We start from the raw sequence: 22148 nt of genomic DNA, 5'->3' as shown, positions 1-22148 counted from the left end.
AATAAATCCAAAAGAGTTGCTGGTCTTAACACGGCGCACAAGACCGAGAGGATGTGCTGTTAGTCAGCGACCTGCTGCTGACAATACATAAGTCCAACGCCTCCTCCAATTCGGGAAAAAGCACAGCACACCCCGGAATTCGAAGCAAGGACTTTATTGAAGTAAAATGCGCGTAGTGCAGCAGTCCCATCAAATGCTAAGGCAGACGCGTTTCAAGCCTCCAATGGCTCTCATCAGTGCCTGTTCCTGGGTCTTCGCGCTCTCTGTGATGGTCAACGAGGTGCAGGTGAGTTGAAAACCGCTCCCCTATGTGATGTCATTACCTTCTCCCCCAATGGGTAACTCGCGCTTACAGCCTGCCTGGCTGAAGCATGCTGGTAAATGCAGTCCTGAGGGGTGTTTGTAATATATATATATATGTAATATATGTATAGCTAAAAATTAATGGAAGAAGACATGGGTAAATAAGTGTCTAAATACAGTGATGTAATATCTGACGTCATCAGCAGAGGATTGCGGTCGCGTGAGTTATAGTTGCCTGCACTAACTATAACGGGGGAATTTCAATGGTTTTTCACGAGTGAAATGTCCAGCTAACTATAACGTGTGAAACCTCTGGTTTTTTTAAGTGAATATATATATATACATACATATATGTATATATATATATATAATCACTGAAAAAACATAGGTTTCAGGGGTGTTATAGTTAGCTGGACTTTTCACTTGTACAAAACCATTGAAATTCCCCCGTTATAGTTAGTTCAGCTAACTATAACTCGCGCGCCCGCAATGCACTGCTGATGACGTCACATATTACATCACTCATGACATGTTCAGTGACATCACTCATGACATCACTGATGACATCTCAAATGACATCACTGATGACATCACTGATGACATCATCCAGTGAATGTGTATTTTTCTGAAAATGTAATATGTTTTATATATGTATATCTCAAGGTCGATGGAAGAATAAATGGGTATATAAGTGTCTAAATGGATGATTTATTTTTGAAAAATTGATTGTGTAAATGACTGATTAAGTGTATCATAGTGAATACATGGCTTAGTGAGTAATGTTTAAATATGTAAATATCTGTATCAGTCTCTCACTGTGTATAAGTGGCTGCATGGGTTGGTGAGTAGCTACATGGGTGTATATATAGGTTATTAGTTGGTTTTTTGAGTATCAGTCTGAGTGTCTGCATGGTTCGGTGGGGGTATTACGTAGTGCATAGGTGCATGAATGAGTGACTCACTGTTTGTATGTGTTGAACACAGCATGTGTGCAGGACTGTATGGGTGGATGAGTGTGTGTATGGGTGGGTTAGTGAGTGAATGACTGTCTCAATAGTGTCTTTATGAGTAACTACATATGTTTTAAACTAGTATATGATGTAACTATTGGTGCATATATGTGAGTGTATGTGAGAGTGAGAGATTGAAAGAGTTCCTGTATGAATAAGTATGTGTTTCTATAAGTGATTGTTTAAAAGACTAAGTAAGTGTAAGTTTCTGTAGAAGTAAGTGTGGTGGTGTGTGTATAACTGTATATGCAAGTAAATGTATGTTTGATTCTTTATTAGCATGAGTGACTATGTGTGTGAGTAACTCTATGGATGAGTGGCATTGTGTAACAGGATGTATAGGTGTATGAGTACATATGATGAGTGAGTACATGTATGAGTGACTGTATAGGACTCTTGGTGAATGAGTGGATGTGTATGTGGATCTTAGAATTACTGAAGAGGTTGTTGTAACTGGTATTGGCATGTCCATTGTTTTGAAAATTTTAGTCTCTATTTTTGAATGTGTGTATCAAAGGTTATATTAGGGTGAGAGGAGGTCTGCCACTCTATCACAAGGATGATGTCATCAGTGATGTCATCAGTGATGTCATTTGAGATGTCATCAGTGATGTCATGAGTGATGTCACTGACCATGTCATGAGTGATGTAATATGTGACGTCATCAGCAGTGCATTGCGGGCGCGCGAGTTATAGTTAGCTGAACTAACTATAACGGGGGAATTTCTATGGTTTTGTACAAGTGAAAAGTCCAGCTAACTATAACACCCCTGAAACCTATGGTTTTTTCAGTGAATTTCTGAGGTTTTTTAAATGCTAATTCCTAACTATAACGTGCCTGAAACCTATGTTTTTTTCTGTGAATTTCAAAGGTTTTTTAAATGCTAATTTCTAACTATGCCTACAGAGATAGGACATGTGAAGAAAGAAGAAAAAATGCACAGAAATAAACAAAAGAAGTGCAGAAAGAAGCAACAGAAGTCCTCAAATACGAACATAAGTGCAGGAAGAAGGATAACATGCAGAAAGAACAAAAAGAAGAGCAGAAAGAAGCCTTGTTGCAAAATCATCCTGTACCCTCAACTTTTTCAGACGGATACTGGTGGTAACTGAGTCTGACTAACCAGTCCTAGAGCCAGTGCTATGTTAAAAGACACTTAGAATACAGTGAAAACACCTACATACACTAGGGAACATTATGCGTTGGGGTCCCCCTGTGATTAGCATGTCCTCCTCTGTAAGCCCCTAGTATATAATAGGGCATGGGGATTAAAACTATCTCCTAAAACAGGCCACAGGGCGTTTTTGCACACGTTAACTCAGGCCCCGTCCCCTCCCTTCACCACTGTGTAAACACGCCCTGTGTCCGTTTTTAGTTGGGAGATTAAGTTCATTTGAATCCTGAGGGTCCCTAGGGTCCAACTAGCCCACTAGGTACCTCCAGTAAGTGCCACAGAGCTGCATTGCAGAGAGGTGTAAAAAGTGGCACGGCCTGGACCACCTCTCTGCAATGCAGCTCAGTGGCGCTTACTGGAAGCACTTGGTGGGCTAGTTAGCCCCCAGGGGCCCTCAGTATTGAAGGGAAATTATATCCCCAACTTAAAACGTGCCATAGTGCGTGTTTGCACACGTCACCTCAGGCCCCGTCCCCTCCCTTCACCACTGTGTAAACGCGCCCTGTGGCTGTTCTAAGTTGAGAGATTAAGTCCCCTTGAATCCTAAGGGTCCCTAGGGTCAAACTAGACCACTAGGTACCTCCAGTAAGCGCCACAGAGCTGCGTTGCAGAGAGGTGTGAAAAGGGGCTTGGCCTCAGAACACCTGTCTGCAGCGCAGCTCCCTGGCGCATACTGGAGATGCCTGTTGGGGGCGTGTTTGCAGAGTGCTGCACAGAGGGGGCATGGCCTCCGGCACGATGCCAGTCTTTTATTTATTTTAATTTTTTAAGAAGGGGGGCTGTGTGGTTCCCCTTCTTATTCTAATTTATTGGCCCTGATGACCCCATCCCCCAGGGCCTGTCTCCTAATTATATTTTGTTGACCCCAATCCCCAGGGCCGGCCACTATATTTCATTATTTTTTTAAAATATATATTTATAGACACACCTAGGACATGCTGGACAAACTGTACGTACCTATCACCATGACGATTTGCGTGATATTCATTAAAAGGCGACTATGCATGCAATGAATCCACGTGGAATATATTTACACCACTAGTGAAGCTCTGACATGTCTGATGCCCTACCGTGCCTAATCCCGGTAGACACCCTTGTCGTTTATTTATACAAACATGGGTAGCTATTGACGGGCACATTTAATACACATGCACACCAAGCCATTCAAAGGGGATTCGACAAAAATTCGACCAAAACTATGCAAGAAACCCCCCTCACGGTAATAACACACACATCCACTGTCGGATGTGTAATACTTTTTATTTTACTCCCTGGAAAGGGGACGAACATCACTTGAGAGTCACAGCGCGCTCCTGACAGAGCCCAATGCTGTGTTACACCCACCATTGCCTGCCGAGTGCCACACACCGCTGTGTTGTATTCCACTAGCTAGTGCATATGCTATGACACTCTCTAGCCCATGTGCACTGTAACACCACCCCGTGAATATGTCATGCCACACTTGTCTTCGCACGGGTTATATTGCCCCATCTAACGTGCCTTCCTCGATGCCTATGTTATAACGCACAGTGCTATGCCATACATATTACAATCTGGGATCCATATCTTTGTCACAGTGCATATGTAACCTTACACTCCCCAGCACATATTTTATATTACAACTTTAGAGACTAGTTAGGTTACACAACACTGCCCTGTGCATATTACACTCCAAGGTGCATATCGCATAGCACGCGCTAGTGCCTGTGCTATCTCGCGCTCTCCAATGAATCTGTCATTGCGCACAATGTATTGCATATTATATTTCACGCCTGGTTCATCTTATATCACACTTTTTGGTGCATAGTTTATACCATACACTATATCTAGTTTTCATTTTCAATCGTGCTCTCAGAACAATGTTCTATATAACACTGTGTTCACCTACCCTTTTCACGGGCATTACATTTTGCGATAGGGGGTGGAGGGTCAGGGGGTGTTTCTGCCAAGTGAGCCCGGAGTCACAGTCACAAACGTCCTCTTCTTCCTGAATAAAAGTGAGATTATGCTGCATACTTGTTCATATTTTAAGTAGTTCGCACAGACACAATGTTTTAAAAACAATGAAGTACCTAATACCCGCCTTCTCTGAACAGTTAGCTTGCTGCCTCATCCCCCTCCTCCCTATCCTCTGTTGTGTGAATCCATGGACTAGCCTCCTCCCTCCTGCCATGCATGGTCTGATGTGCTGCCACTGCCCTCAATTTAGTATGATGTACCAGTCCACTCCTCCTGCCCTCCATTGCCCAATTCTATGCCCCATCATTGACCTCCTGCTTAAACTCTGTGCTTAGCTTGCTGCCCCTATTCTCCTTCCCCCTGCCCTTCGATGTCTTTGTGCATGCCCCTGCTCCATCCTTTTTGCCTACCATGTCCCATGGACCTGCCACTCCTATCTACTCTGAGTGTTCTGTTGAGCTGCCACTCCCCTCCCACCTGCCTAGCATTGTCAGATGACTGTAACCTGTCCCTGCCACCTCCACCCTGCCTGTCCACATGCCATGCCCCTATCCTCTTCCTCCTGTCCTACATGGTCCATTGTACTGCCACACCCTTCTGCCCTCCCTGGGCTGTTGGGCTGCAACTGCTCCTCCTGCCTGCCCCGTGTGGTCTGTTGTGATGCCCCTTCCCCTGAACTTTCTTGTCTGTGCACAGGTCCTGACCCTCCCTTCTATCCTCCATCGTCCTTTGTGCATGCCCCTGCACCCTCCTTCTTGCCCATCATAGCCATTGTGCTGCCATGGCCCCTCCCACCTTCCCTGTGTGGTCAGTTAGCTGCCCCTGACCCCCTCCCACCTTCCCTCCATGGTCTGTGTGTATGCCATCACAGTCTCACAGTTGCTCTTCATGGTGTGTCTTGCTTCTAGTGCCCATCCTGCCTGACCTCCATGGCTATCTTGCTGCTCCTGCTCTGCCCCCTTGCCCCCAGCCCTCTGTTTACATGTGCAGACCCCTACTCCCTCCCTCCTGGCTTGTCTGTTCCATTGTAATGCCCCTGATCCGTCCCTCCTGCCCTTTATGGTCTGTTATGCTGCAGCTTTCTCTCCTGTCTGTCCATTATGGTCAGCTAGCTACCATTGCCTCTTGCCCCTCTGTTCTCTGTTGTCCATGTGCATGGTCCTGTCCCCTCCCTCTTGCTTTCTATGGATTGTTGTGCTGCACTCCCGTCCTGCATGCCCTGTGTGGTGTATTGTGCTGCTGCAAACCCTGATGCCTGCCCTGCAGGGTCAGTTTGGTGCACCTCTCCATGTCCCTCCTGTCCTCTGTTATCCAAGTCCATGTCCCTATCCCATTTCCTTCCATGATCCAATGTACCATACTTGCGAACATTTTGAACTTGGTAAGAGGGAGATTTTGAAAAAAAACTGGGGTATTGATTTTCCCCTTTGAGTCACATTGAAAAAGAGGAGATTGTAGACAGGAGACAGATCAAATAAAGCCCATTTGAGCTTAAAAACATTGGACGTTTCCTGGCTGAATCGGGTCTGTTGTCATGTATGGTTGTACTACCATTGCCTTTTCCTTCTGCCCACAATGGTCTATTACATTGCCACAGCCTCTCTTGCAAGTCCTGTGTTGTTGGTTTGTTGCCCCTGCCCCCCTTTCCACTGCCCTCCATAGTCTGTTGTGCTTCCACGGCCCTTCCTGCCTGCTCAGTGTGGTTAAATTGTTGCCTTTGCACCCTCCTACCTGCCTTCAATTTGCAGAGTCCGTGCCCCTGGCCTCTGCCTCTCAACAGTATCCTAATGAACAACTAGATTGCTAACATTCTATATATATTACAAAAGTGTGGAACGCCTGACATCATCTTGTAATACCTAGAGCATTTCCTTTAGAAATTACATATATGAGAGGGTCTTATTGGCATCAAAATTATGGTTAGTGCTCTAAAAGACTAAAATAAGGACATATTTTCTGAGTTTTCAAATAGCGACAAAGCACTTTTAAATTATTTGTTATCTTTATGTTTTTTTATCCAGTTGACCACTTGAGTAAATGTTGCACTTAGGGGAGAGGATGTGGTGTTACTTCCAGAACTGCAGACTTTGCAACTGGGGGACCAGGTTGAAGTTTCTGCTTCAGCTCGACATTCTGTGATTCTGGTCAAATCACTTAGTCTCCCCATGTCTACAACCAAAATGAATTTGTTCTTGTGTGATGTAACCAATGCTCATGTAAAGCACTCCAATACCTGACAAGTCTGCACTATATAACACTGCAAAAACACAAAATAATAAGTGTTTTGCATACTTCTGTCATTGGGCTATATTTGGGCTACATCTGGGTGATTTTGGGCTACATTTGCGTTCTTTTGTCTCCGGTGGCCATCTTGGGAGATTTATTTGTTATGAAGTTTCCTAATTTCCTCATGTACTGCAGTCTCCTCAGTAGGAAATGCTTTCAGTTTTTTACTTTGATTCCATCATGAAGGTATTCAGATATGTCACACATTTGCCATAAATTTTGAATGTTAGCACTCTAGTTGATCATTAGATCACTGTAGTAAAACTACTGTTTACCATGGAAGTCTGCTCCTGGTATTAAAAGTGCATGTTTCAGTCTGCATGTCAGAATTTTTTAATGACATAGAAGAGGATTTGAGAAGTCACTCAAAAAGTGCCCTAATTTTCTTTCTTCGGCATTAATCCTAATTTCTATGGCAAAATGAACCCCCTCATTGTGTTCCTTTTTAAATTAAATGTTTTAAGTGTTACCAGTTTATTCCAATCAAGATGGCTTCAGTTGTGCCATACTTTTGTCTTAATGAAGACAGTAAGCGCTCTAGTTTTTTTTAAGAACATTCTGGGACATTCTGTCATTGGGCTATACTTGGGCTACATCTGGGTGATATTTGGGCTACATTTGGGCTCTTTTGTCTCTGGTGGCCATCTTGGGAGACTTATTTGTTTTGAAGTTTCCTAATTTCTTCATTTACTGCAGTCTCCTCAGTAGGAAATACTTTCAGTCTTTTACTTTGATTCCATCAAGAAGGCATTCAGATGTGTCACACATTTGCCATAAATTCAGAATGTTAGCACTCTTTTTGCTCATTAGATCACTGTAGTAAAGCTACTGCTCACCAGGGAAAACTGCTTCTGGTATTGAAAGTGCATGTTTCAGTCTGCATGTCAGAATTTTTTAATGAAATAGAAGAGGATTTAAGAAGTCACTCAAAATGTGCCCTAATTTTTCTTTCTGCAGCACTAATCATACTTTTTATGGAAAAATGAACCCCCTCATTTTGTTCCTTTTAAAATTAAATGTTTTAAGAGTTACCACTTTAATCCAAGCAAGATGGCTTCAGGTGTGCCATACGTTTATCATAAGTAGGACTGTTAGCGCTCTAGTAGTTCTTTGGAACACTCTGGGAAGCTGCAGTAGAACACAAAGGAATCAACTGACAGTCTCTGCCCTTGTTGGATGTACATGTTTTACTGAGAATGTCAGACTTCATTCTCACATGACTGAGAAAGATAATGTGAATTTAGAGAAAATAAGCTCTCAGTTTAGCTTATAGATCACCTTCCAAACCTCTGTGGTAAAAGCATGAGAAAATATTTTTCTCTCAATCATGATATCCCAGCAGAAGGTTTTTTCACATGGTGAAATCACCTTAGAACATACCACAATTCCTAAAATGAGTATGGTACCATCAACAAATGATTTATAATGCAACTAAAGTCTTAAAACCTTCTATTAACTGCAATGCTTTTTAATGAGGTGCTATCATGTATATTGGTCCCAAGATGGCTGCCAACACTTCTTGGATGAAGTGCTGACAGCCAATCAGATCTCAGGATGAGATGTGTGGTTAGGCTCCGCCCACATATATATATGCTTTTAAATGCTATTTTCTCAGGAAATACTGAACAGATTTACACCAGACCTGCAAAAGGCACTTCCTTGACCTTATGGCTACCTCTCTGCCACATTTCAAGTAATTCTGTTCAGCCGTTCGGGCTGTAGCTGTGTCTAAAGGTCCTATGGAAAAATGCATGGGGAAACCGTGTTTTGGGACCCCCCTTTTTTCTCGGCCCCTGCTTTACGAATCACCCCGAGACTTTCAGGGTAGGAGCTGAACGGAGCGCCCCATTACTTTTGAAAATTTCGCAAGGATTCGTCAACCGGTGCCAAAGTTATTCAAAATAGAATTTTGAGATTTCCTATGGAAACTAGGTTGTAACTATAACTATCTACTGGCGACCGCCAGTAGATAATATATATATATATATATATATATATCAGTCAAAACAAGAGTTACCCCCTCGGAAGAGCCACACAAAGGTAGGATTTCTTTCGTTTATTTCAGGAGGTTGCAGTACAGCTGGCATGACACCTTGCAATAAAAAGATCTGGCCGCCGACGCGTTTCGTGCTCTGAAGCACTTTTTCATAGGCATATTTGTCCAAACAATGCAAGGCAGTATGGGCATTCTTTTTAAAGTCCTGACACCTGCCCTTGTGGGCGTTGGCTCCTCGCAGAGCCTGCTGGTATCCGTAGTGTATATTTCATTATTTCTCCAGTGAGTTGCTCATTGCATTGCCGCATTTAGGACTGAATAAAATCCCCAGTGGGTATGTAAAGCGTCTCACTCAAGCTGTGCTGCTCATTTGTACCTTCCAAAAACAGCCTCCTTTCCCAACACGGTAATCGTCCATCTCTTTGACACCGCAGGACCGCTTTCATGCAGCGGGGCTCATTCCACGGCCGGGACAGCCGTTAAATATCAGTCAAAACAAGAGTTACCCCCTTGGAAGAGCCACACAAAGGTAGGATTTCTTTCGTTTATTTCAGGAGGTTGCAGTACAGCTGGCATGACACCTTGCAATAAAAAGATCTGGCCGCCGACGCGTTTCGTGCTCTGAAGCACTTTTTCATAGGCATATTTGTCCAAACAATGCAAGGCAGTATGGGCATTCTTTTTAAAGTCCTGACACCTGCCCTTGTGGGCGTTGGCTCCTCGCAGAGCCTGCTGGTATCCGTAGTGTATATTTCATTATTTCTCCAGTGAGTTGCTCATTGCATTGCCGCATTTAGGACTGAATAAAATCCCCAGTGGGTATGTAAAGCGTCTCACTCAAGCTGTGCTGCTCATTTGTACCTTCCAAAAACAGCCTCCTTTCCCAACACGGTAATCGTCCATCTCTTTGACACCGCAGGACCGCTTTCATGCAGCGGGGCTCATTCCACGGCCGGGACAGCCGTTAAATATCAGTCAAAACAAGAGTTACCCCCTCGGAAGAGCCACACAAAGGTAGGATTTCTTTTGTTTATTTTAGGAGGTTGCAGTACAGCTGGCATGACACCTTGCAATAAAAAGATCTGGCCGCCGACGCGTTTCGTGCTCTGAAGCACTTTTTCATAGGCATATTTGTCCAAACAATGCAAGGCAGTATGGGCATTCTTTTTAAAGTCCTGACACCTGCCCTTGTGGGCGTTGGCTCCTCGCAGAGCCTGCTGGTATCCGTAGTGTATATTTCATTATTTCTCCAGTGAGTTGCTCATTGCATTGCCGCATTTAGGACTGAATAAAATCCCCAGTGGGTATGTAAAGCGTCTCACTCAAGCTGTGCTGCTCATTTGTACCTTCCAAAAACAGCCTCCTTTCCCAACACGGTAATTGTCCATCTCTTTGACAACGCAGGACCGCTTTCATGCAGCGGGGCTCATTCCACGGCCGGGACAGCCGTTAAATATCAGTCAAAACAAGAGTTACCCCCTCGGAAGAGCCACACAAAGGTAGGATTTCTTTCGTTTATTTCAGGAGGTTGCAGTACAGCTGGCATGACACCTTGCAATAAAAAGATCTGGCCGCCGACGCGTTTCGTGCTCTGAAGCACTTTTTCATAGGCATATTTGTCCAAACAATGCAAGGCAGTATGGGCATTCTTTTTAAAGTCCTGACACCTGCCCTTGTGGGCGTTGGCTCCTCGCAGAGCCTGCTGGTATCCGTAGTGTATATTTCATTATTTCTCCAGTGAGTTGCTCATTGCATTGCCGCATTTAGGACTGAATAAAATCCCCAGTGGGTATGTAAAGCGTCTCACTCAAGCTGTGCTGCTCATTTGTACCTTCCAAAAACAGCCTCCTTTCCCAACACGGTAATCGTCCATCTCTTTGACACCGCAGGACCGCTTTCATGCAGCGGGGCTCATTCCACGGCCGGGACAGCCGTTAAATATCAGTCAAAACAAGAGTTACCCCCTCGGAAGAGCCACACAAAGGTAGGATTTCTTTCGTTTATTTCAGGAGGTTGCAGTACAGCTGGCATGACACCTTGCAATAAAAAGATCTGGCCGCCGACGCGTTTTGTGCTCTGAAGCACTTTTTCATAGGCATATTTGTCCAAACAATGCAAGGCAGTATGGGCATTCTATTTAAAGTCCTGACACCTGCCCTTGTGGGCGTTGGCTCCTCGCAGAGCCTGCTGGTATCCGTAGTGTATATTTCATTATTTCTCCAGTGAGTTGCTCATTGCATTGCCGCATTTAGGACTGAATAAAATCCCCAGTGGGTATGTAAAGCGTCTCACTCAAGCTGTGCTGCTCATTTGTACCTTCCAAAAACAGCCTCCTTTCCCAACACGGTAATCGTCCATCTCTTTGACACCGCAGGACCGCTTTCATGCAGAGGGGCTCATTCCACGGCCGGGACAGCCGTTAAATATCAGTCAAAACAAGAGTTACCCCCTCGGAAGAGCCACACAAAGGTAGGATTTCTTTCGTTTATTTCAGGAGGTTGCAGTACAGCTGGCATGACACCTTGCAATAAAAAGATCTGGCCGCCGACGCGTTTCGTGCTCTGAAGCACTTTTTCATAGGCATATTTGTCCAAACAATGCAAGGCAGTATGGGCATTCTTTTTAAAGTCCTGACACCTGCCCTTGTGGGCGTTGGCTCCTCGCAGAGCCTGCTGGTATCCGTAGTGTATATTTCATTATTTCTCCAGTGAGTTGCTCATTGCATTGCCGCATTTAGGACTGAATAAAATCCCCAGTGGGTATGTAAAGCGTCTCACTCAAGCTGTGCTGCTCATTTGTACCTTCCAAAAACAGCCTCCTTTCCCAACACGGTAATCGTCCATCTCTTTGACACCGCAGAACCGCTTTCATGCAGCGGGGCTCATTCCACGGCCGGGACAGCCGTTAAATATCAGTCAAAACAAGAGTTACCCCCTCGGAAGAGCCACACAAAGGTAGGATTTCTTTCGTTTATTTCAGGAGGTTGCAGTACAGCTGACATGACACCTTGCAATAAAAAGATCTGGCCGCCGACGCGTTTCGTGCTCTGAAGCACTTTTTCATAGGCATATTTGTCCAAACAATGCAAGGCAGTATGGGCATTCTTTTTAAAGTCCTGACACCTGCCCTTGTGGGCGTTGGCTCCTCGCAGAGCCTGCTGGTATCCGTAGTGTATATTTCATTATTTCTCCAGTGAGTTGCTCATTGCATTGCCGCATTTAGGACTGAATAAAATCCCCAGTGGGTATGTAAAGCGTCTCACTCAAGCTGTGCTGCTCATTTGTACCTTCCAAAAACAGCCTCCTTTCCCAACACGGTAATCGTCCATCACTTTGACACCGCAGGACCGCTTTCATGCAGCGGGGCTCATTCCACGGCCGGGACAGCCGTTAAATATCAGTCAAAACAAGAGTTACCCCCTCGGAAGAGCCACACAAAGGTAGGATTTCTTTCGTTTATTTCAGGAGGTTGCAGTACAGCTGGCATGACACCTTGCAATAAAAAGATCTGGCCGCCGACGCGTTTCGTGCTCTGAAGCACTTTTTCATAGGCATATTTGTCCAAACAATGCAAGGCAGTATGGGCATTCTTTTTAAAGTCCTGACACCTGCCCTTGTGGGCGTTGGCTCCTCGCAGAGCCTGCTGGTATCCGTAGTGTATATTTCATTATTTCTCCAGTGAGTTGCTCATTGCATTGCCGCATTTAGGACTGAATAAAATCCCCAGTGGGTATGTAAAGCGTCTCACTCAAGCTGTGCTGCTCATTTGTACCTTCCAAAAACAGCCTCCTTTCCCAACACGGTAATCGTCCATCTCTTTGACACCGCAGGACCGCTTTCATGCAGCGGGGCTCATTCCACGGCCGGGACAGCCGTTAAATATCAGTCAAAACAAGAGTTACCCCCTCGGAAGAGCCACACAAAGGTAGGATTTCTTTCGTTTATTTCAGGAGGTTGCAGTACAGCTGGCATGACACCTTGCAATAAAAAGATCTGGCCGCCGACGCGTTTCGTGCTCTGAAGCACTTTTTCATAGGCATATTTGTCCAAACAATGCAAGGCAGTATGGGCATTCTTTTTAAAGTCCTGACACCTGCCCTTGTGGGCGTTGGCTCCTCGCAGAGCCTGCTGGTATCCGTAGTGTATATTTCATTATTTCTCCAGTGAGTTGCTCATTGCATTGCCGCATTTAGGACTGAATAAAATCCCCAGTGGGTATGTAAAGCGTCTCACTCAAGCTGTGCTGCTCATTTGTACCTTCCAAAAACAGCCTCCTTTCCCAACACGGTAATCGTCCATCTCTTTGACACCGCAGGACCGCTTTCATGCAGCGGGGCTCATTCCACGGCCGGAATGCCCATACTGCCTTGCATTGTTTGGACAAATATGCCTATGAAAAAGTGCTTCAGAGCACGAAACGCGTCGGCGGCCAGATCTTTTTATTGCAAGGTGTCATGCCAGCTGTACTGCAACCTCCTGAAATAAACGAAAGAAATCCTACCTTTGTGTGGCTCTTCCGAGGGGGTAACTCTTGTTTTGACTGATATATATATATATATATATATATATATATATATATATATATATATTACCTACTGGCGGTCGCCAGTAGGTAGTTATAGTTAGGACCGTGTTTCCATAGGAAATCTCAATATTCTATTTTGAATAACTTTGGCGCCGGTTGACGAATCCTCGCGAAATTTTCAAAACTAATGGGGTGCTCCGCTCAGCTCCTACCCTGAAAGTTTCGGGGGGATTCGTCAAGCGGGGGCTGAGAAAAAAGGGGGGTCCCAAAACGCATTTTCCCCATGCATTTTTCCATAGGGACTTTAGTCGCAGCTACAGCCCGAACGGCTAAACAGAATTATGTGAAATTTGGCAGAGAGGTAGCCATAAGGTCCATGAAGTGCCTTTTGCAGGTTTGGTGTAAATCTGTTCAGTATTTCCTGAGAAATTAGCATTTAAATCAATATATATATCTGTACGCGCGTACCGTGCGCGCACTGAGCAAGTCCTGTGCGCGCACCTTGCCGTGCGCGAGCGCACTTCTGATTGGTTGTTAGATGTCAGTAAACATTCGAATCGGTGGAAATCATGAAGCGGCGGCCGCCATTTTGTCTCTCGCATAAAGAGGGGGTGAGAAACAAAGGTGGAGAACTTGAAAAGGGGGCAGAGTGGGGAGATATTGACCCACTAGGCATTGTAAGGGGGTCACAGTAGGACCTTGTAGGGCAAAAAAAAAGATTTATATTTTGAAAAAAAATATCGCCGAGTGCGCGCACCCAGCGCTCACCCGAAAAAAAACTTTTTAAAAAAAAAATAATAAAAAATCGCACTTAAGTGTTTAGATATAAGGTGGCTCTAAAAAGAGCCCTTGTGTTTATTGTTTGTTTTTTGGTACCTACAAGTAAGTACCGATGCAGAGTCTAAAGTTCAAGAGGAAGACTCTGTTGCCTTCCTCAGTGAAGTGTACACCATCTCCTCTATAAATGTCTTGCATGTTGTAACGCAAGTTGTTGTGGTATATAGAACCCATACCATAGTCTCTGAGGAAAGCAGAAATAGATTTGTTGACGTGCTTCCTTGCTTTGTCAATCTGCGGACAAAATTGGTTGGACCAGTTCCACTTTTGCCTTCGGCATATGTTAGAATATACGAAGGCAGTTTGTGGAAAAAGTGACATCAATTGCACAAAGGTGTCCTTAATAAGCATTTCCAGACCTACCCCAGTTAAAGTGCCTAGGTCATTTCCACCACAGTGCACAATAATAAGGTTAGGCTGTGGGAGATGTAGAAAGGTTTTCACCAAAGGCATTAATTGGTGCCAATTTAACCCTCTCTGACCAATCCATTTGATGTCTACATTTGGCAAAGCAAGGTCTCTCACAATACCTCTTTTTTCTGCAAATTTTTCACTCCAGAAGACATAGCTGTGACCTACAATCCACACTTGTTGGAAAGGCGCCCGCCGGAAGGGGGTTCGATACTCATCTTGCCCACCCCTTCGACCCACCTCTCCCAAGTAAGCCGAACCAGGCGCGCACACCCTGATCTGCACTGTGAACAGAGGGACACCACACGTATTCTTTGTAGGACGATAAGTTCTTTTATCGATGATTTCAGGGATCTTTATGACCCAAAAGGCAAATAGTACAGCAGTGGCACAACGTACCACAAATCAGTCGTGGGGAATGGGCGTAGCGGGACAGTCTTTCAAGATAGTGTCTCTGCGAAATACCCTGCGGAAGCTCACAATCCCCGAGCTGGAGGGTGTCGTGTCTCTGGGCGATCTCTTATCGAGTCGTTCTCAAGGGGAGCGCCGCGAGTCTCTCAGCAGGCACAGGTGGTCGGAGTTCAGGAGCCGCGATTCCGTCCGCAGGGCTCAGATGGTTCAATAGCTGGGGGGCCGCGAGTCACTCAGCAGGCCTAGGTGGATCAGTGTTCGGGAGCCGCGACCTCGTCCGCAGGGCTCAGATGGTTTCAATAGCAAGAGGCCGCGAGTCACTCAGCAGGCCCAGGTGACTTCAGCGTTCAGGAGCCGCGACAGCGTCAGCAGGCTCAGATGGTTCCAGGTCTTCTCTGTCCTTGTTCCTCCGGCACCCCTTGTTATACTCCGCTGGTTCTTTGAAGTCCGGAGTACTCGCAGAGGGGGGACTGGGGTGACGGAGGGGGTTCGGCGGGATTTCCTGCCGCTCACTTCTTTGGTCTTTTCAGGTGGGTCTGGGAGGGACCCCAGACGCTCGGTAGGGGAGGCGCCTGCTCCCCAGGGGCCTGGTGGCCGATTGAGTCCTCCCGGGGAAGGCGACCCGAGGTGTGACTGGGCTGGCGCCTCTGGGTCTGGCTCGAGGGTTCCCGCTCCCTTGGTTGGGCATGCGTGGTAGGGTGTTGAGTCTGTCAGGTCTCTGGCCGGCCCGTGGATCGGGGGTGGCTGGGGCGGCCGGAGTCGGGGATGTCGTGTCTTGAGGGTGGTTGCAGGTTGGCGGGATGATGGAGAGGGCAACGCCATGAGGCCGGTCTCACAACACTGTAAACATCTTCAAAGGAGATCTGGATGCACTCAGGAGGTGTCTTTCAGTAGAAAGGCAAAAAGAAATGAAAGACAGTTGAAAAATGGGGGCACACATACTTTTTTTTATAAAAAGAACTCATTGGCTGTTTCAAACCATTCTACACTAAAAACTAGGCTGTATGTTTAAATTTTAAAAAGCATGTATTGTATTGGTTCAGAAAAATGTGTGAACAAAGAACATTGGTTTGGATTTGCTGTTAGGTTTGAAAAGTCAAGCACTCTTGCTCTTTGGAAATGAAACATTGTCTGCTGAACTTCTGACCTCTCTGCTCACACCTGTGTTCCATGACCTGTTGCTATGGTAGCAGGCAGAAGTCAAGTTGGGGGAAGGGTACATTTGGAAAGGGGTTGAAGTTTTCAACCAATAGAAATGTGTGATTTCATTTGAAAAAATGTGGGAAGCACTGAGATTTGAAATTAACATGTATATGTGTGAAAAAAGAGAGGGAAACTGTGCCATTAACTGGTTCTGCTGAGAGGAGAGAGGTGTTCAGCTCAGAGATTCTGGTCTGATAAACTGCTGTGTGACTGCCACATTTCTTTCACAACTAACTAATTTTAAAGGTGAGTTATGAGTTTGAGAGGGGGTGTTTGTGGTTAATTTTGATATAAAAAAAAGAATTATGATTATTTGTTTAAAGTTGTGATTTACATTTTCTGTTTTGCGAGATATTTAACTGTTTTGAATATGTAAAATATTATGGAGTATGTTTTCACCATAAGTTAATGTGTACTGGTAACAATGAGGAATACTGTTTTGTGCCTACCATCAAACCATGAGTCTGTGTGCAGAGAAGAATTGTTGACAGAGATTTAATTTGTGTTGCTGTTGAAAAGTAAGACTTGCAGTTGAAAGAAAAGGACAGCTTCTTTTTAATTGTGATGGTTAGCATTTAGCAGAAATCACTTTGAAAGAAAAGAGAGGAAAATGGCAGCACATTTGAAAAAAAGCATTAGTTCTGTAAGAATTGATAACTCAGGAAAGGGGCAGCCTGTGTTTTGTGCCTACCAACACAGCATGAGTCTGTGTGTATATAGGAATTGTTGTCTGAGATTTAATTTGTGAAGATGTTGTTCAGTAAGAAATGCAGTTCCAGGAAAGGGGCAGCCTGTGTTTTGTGCCTAAAATGATGGCATGACTCTGTGTGCACACAGGAAATGTGGGCAGAGATTTAATTTATGAAGTTGTTGTTCAGTAAGAAATGCAGTCCCAGGAAAGGGGCAGCCTGTGTTATGTGCGTACAATGATAGCATGAGTGTGTGCGCACAGGAATTGTGGGCAGAGATTTAATTTGTGAAGATGTTGTTAAGTAAGAAATGCAGTCCCTGGAAAGGGGCAGCCTGTTGTGTTTACACAAATTATCCCTTAGCACACATGCACTCTTACATACATCCCTGCAGTCTTCATGCAGTTCTGGAAGTCTCTTTGCTCATCTGTCTTGCACCAGACAATACACAGTGTTCAGAAACACACTCTTGGCACACACGCAGCAGCTTCTCCAACACTCTCATGTGTAGTACTCAGCTCTGTGTGCTGTTTCAGATAGCACTGTGTAATGCAAACACATTCAACGTCAGCAAGGCCTCATTTAAATTGATCTAGTCTAATCACTCACCCTGTAACACATGGTCATTGTCTTAAGGAGCTGTTAGGACATGTGCTGTTTTCTGCTTCTGTAAATGATAATGGAAATGTATCAGGCTGTAACAGTAATTTGGTACTATTCAGGGACACTGTTTTGTTCCAAAAAACATAGCATGAGTCTGTGTGCGCAGAGGAATTGTGGGCAGAGATTTAATTTGTGAAGATGTTGTTAAGTAAGAAATGCAGTCCCAGGAAAGGGGCAGCCTGTGTTATGTGTGTAAAAAGATGGCATGAGTCTGTGTGCACACAGGAATTGTAGGCAGAGATTTAATTTGTGAAGATGTTGTTCAGTAAGAAATGCAGTCCCTGGAAAGGGGCAGCCTGTTGTGTTTACACAAATTATCCCTTAGCACACATGCAGTATTACATACATCCCTGCAGTCTTCATACAGTTCTGGAAGTCTCTTTGCTCATCTGTCTTGCACCAGACAATACACAGTGTTCAGAAACACACTCTTGGCACACACGCAGCAGCTTCTCCAACACTCTCATGTGTAGTACTCAGCTCTGTGTGCTGTTTCAGATAGCACTGTTTAATGCAAACACATTCAACGTCAGCAGGCCTCATTTAAATTGATCTAGTCTAATTACTCACCCTGTAACACATGGACATGGTCTTAAGGAGCTGTTAGGACATGTGCTGTTTTCTGCTTCTGTAAATGATAAGGGAAATGTATCAGGCTGTAACAGTAATTTGGTACTATTCAGGGACACTGTTTTGTTCCAAAAAACATAGCATGAGTCTGTGTGCGCACAGGAATTGTGGGCAGAGATTTAATTTGTGAAGATGTTGTTCAGTAAGAAATGCAGTCCCAGGAAAGGGGCAGCCTGTGTTATGTGTGTAAAAAGATGGCATGAGTCTGTGTGCACACAGGAATTGTGGGCAGAGATTTAATTTGTGAAGATGTTGTTCAGTAAGAAATGCAGTTCCTGGAAAGTGGCAGCCTGTTGTGTTTACACAAATTATCCCTTAGAACACATGCACTGTTACATACATCCCTGCAGTCTTCATGCAGTTCTGGAAGTCTCTTTGCTCATCTGTCTTGCACCAGACAATACACAGTGTTCAGAAACACACTCTTGGCACACACGCAGCAGCTTCTCCAACACTCTCATGTGTAGTACTCAGCTCTGTGTGCTGTTTCAGATAGCACTTTGTAATGCAAACACATTCAACGTCAGCAAGGCCTCATTTAAATTGATCTAGTCTAATTAATCACCCTGTAACACATGGACATGGTCTTAAGGAGCTGTTAGGACATGTGCTGTTTTCTGCTTCTGTAAATGATAAGGGAAATGTATCAGGCTGTAACAGTAATTTGGTACTATTCAGGGACACTGTTTTGTTCCAAAAAACATAGCATGAGTCTGTGTGTGCACAGGAATTGTGGGCAGAGATTTAATTTGTGAAGATGTTGTTCAGTAAGAAATGCAGTCCCAGGAAAGGGGCAGCCTGTATTATTTGCGTAAAAAGATGGCATGAGTCTGTGTTTACATAGGAATTGTGGGCAGAGATTTAATTTGTGAAGATGTTGTTCAGTAAGAAATGCAGTCCCTGGAAAGGGGCAGCCTGTTGTGTTTACACAAATTATCCCTTAGCACACATGCACTGTTACGTACATCCCTGTAGTCTTCATGCAGTTCTGGAAATCTCCTTGCTCATGTCTCTTGCAGCTGACAATACATAGTCTGCAGAAACACACTCTTGGGACACACGCAGCAGCTTCTCCAACACTCCCATGCGTACTACTCAGGTCTGTGTGTAATGCAAACACATTCAACGTCACCAAGGCCTCTTTTTCTTTGCTCTACTCTAAACACTCAGCCAGGTTGCAGATACTTATGGTATGAAGTAGCTGTTAGGAAATGTGCTCTTTTCTGCCTCTGTGATTTTCAAGGTAAAATGTGTAAGGCTGTAACAGCAAATTATCACTTGATCTACCAGAGTAGTAAATGTGCTTTGAATTTGCAAATCAAATTCTGTTTTCTGCTTAGAAGCACACCATGAGGCTATGTGTGCACAGAAATTGTGGCCACAGATATCATTTGTGTTGCAGTTGTTCTGTTAAAAAATGCACTTGCAGGAAAGGGGCAACTTGTTTTTTTTCAACTGTGGTGGTTAGTACTGTGCACAAATTAGTAAATCACAAATGAGAGACAAATGGAAAAACATTTGAAATAAATGAAAAGTAAAAAAAAATATTTTAATGAATTATAATTACAAAAAGGATTTTTTTTTAGTTCCTTGCAGGTATTGCTGAGCAACAGTGAAAGAAAAATGCCTTTAAGGACAAGAAAAAGGAAAGAAAAGCAACAACAAGTATATCTGAACAAAACTGGGAAAAAAAAATAGCAGGAGAAGCTGGTGATGGCAAAAAGAAAAAGTCTACTGGTAAGCAGAGCAGAGATTTCTTAAAAAAGATTTTCAAAAAACAAAAAAATGGCAAAAATAACTGTAAAACAAAGAGAGTTTTATGTACAAAGCAACAACACAGTCAACAGCAAAAAAAAAGCTAATGTACAATCAGAAGTATGTCAAACAGATTTAACACGAAAATTAGATTTTAAAAACATTCGTCGAAAAATGTTTCAGAGAAGAGTGATGTTAAATTTGCTAAAGGATGTGAAAAAATATAAGAAAAAATCAAAATTTATTAAGAAAAAAAAATCCATAGAAAATATTGTAAGTAAGGCTTTGGAAATAAAAAGAAAACTTTTTATTCAAATTTTGAATAGGATGCGTAGATTAGAAAAATTAGTGAATGCAATGAAGTCACAAAGCAAAAGGAAAAGAGAAGTGAAAAAAAGTAACTTTTGTAAAGTGTTCTTGGGAGAATGGAAACACAGTTCAAGTACTGAACCATTTTTTAATGAAGAGAGTTATCTTCAAAGTAATAGTTTGTTGCATGCAGTTGACACCAATGGTAGAGCATATGAAGTTAAGGATGGTTGTGTGATGCAAAAAGAGAAAATGGTCCCAAGAAATGAGGAAGAAGTAATGGCTGCTGAGGCTATGGGGAGACGTCCAAAAGCCCCAGTGTACACTTGGAACTGTAGTAGTATTTGTACTGTGCGTCAGGAATCTATTGATAAATTACGTGACTTTCTAAGAGAATATAGTAAAAAGAGTGTAAAACAGAAGATGAAGGTGCTTCAAACACTAGATCGATGCAGAGTGAGAGAAAATACTGGTTTGCAGGGACATTCTCTGGCTTGTCTATCTAGAAAAGTGTGTAAAAGTGTTTTTCATCATTTTAGGATGCTGGCTGTTCATCATACTGAAATGAGAAAGTTTGTGAGAACATTGTATTTTGCTAAAAGTCCAGCAGTAAAGTTGAATGAGTTGAATAATGCTCTGTTCTGTGGATCTGTATCAGATGTAGTGAAGGTTACTGATGAGATTCAGTTTTGTTACTTTGATCCAGAACAAGAAAGTGCAGAAAAGGACACAGTAAATGAGGAAAATGAGGAACAGAATGTAGAACTCATTATTACTAAAAATTTTGAGGATGAAATGACAAAATTTACTATAACCTCTAATGAAACACCAAATATTACTTGTATTTGTTGCCGCAGAAGTCATTATAAAATTCAAACAAGGAGTGTTTATCTGTATAAAAAAAGTGAAAATGAAGATAATTATAAGTGGAAGGATTTTGCAACATATATATTTCTTGAAAATTGTTTTGAATTGGGTGAAGATCAGCGTATTTGTAAATACTGTTATAATAAGTTAGAAGAAAATAGAATGCCGACCAGAGCTGTACATAATAATTTAGAATTGGATGCTATTCCTGCCGAACTTTCTGAATTAAATACATATGAGTCTATACTCATTCAATGTGTTCATCCGTTCCAGACCATAGTACGTATGGAGCCCAAAACTGGTAAATTACCTCCTTCTGATTTACTGAGAGGTTTAAAAGGAAGAGTGGTGTATTTGCCCTTGGATTTGAAAAAAAATATGGAAACTATTGATGCAGATACTTTGGAAACTGAACCATTAGTAATTCTGGTTAATGGTGTACCTACAAAGAATAAGAAGATTTGGCAAGAGCTGGTGGATGTACGAAAAGTACAAAGAGCAAATTTGTATTTGAAAAAAAATAATAAATGGTATGAATCAATTTATATAGAAGAAGAAGAAGAAGATTTACAAGAAGACACAGAAACACCAACTGGTCAAATTGAAAAAGTGGACAAGTCAAAGGAAGAAGAAATTTATGAACATTTTAGCATACATCCTCTTCATTCAAAAGAAGTTATGGGAGACACTATTGATCTGTTTCAGATGAAGAAAGCAAAAGGAACTCCCGTGAGTGTATGGGAGGAGAGCTTGGAAGCTCGATGTTTTCCCCAGCTGTTTCCTACAGGAAAAGGAGGACGATACGATGAACGTCCAGAACAGATTCCAGCTTCTGAGTATCAGACTACAAGACTATATGCAGAAGATCCAAGATTTCGTCAAAGTATTCCTTATTTGTTCCATCTTTTATATGAAAGCGACTTGTCTGCATTATCTTATGCAGTAAATCACATTTTAAAAAGTGGAGTACATTTACAAAATGTGTCTGCTAAGGATTTTATGGAGAAAGTGCAGCACCGAGATGATCATTTGGAAACACAACTGATCAATCTGATGGCTTGTCAGCGTGGGACAAATGAATATTGGTACCAACGCCATGGTGAATTAAAATGCATGTTAC

Source organism: Triturus cristatus, chromosome 12, assembly GCF_964204655.1.
Source record: "Triturus cristatus chromosome 12, aTriCri1.1, whole genome shotgun sequence".
In the NCBI taxonomy this organism is placed as follows: Eukaryota; Metazoa; Chordata; class Amphibia; order Caudata; family Salamandridae; genus Triturus; species Triturus cristatus.
Note: the sequence above shows the minus strand (reverse complement) of the source record.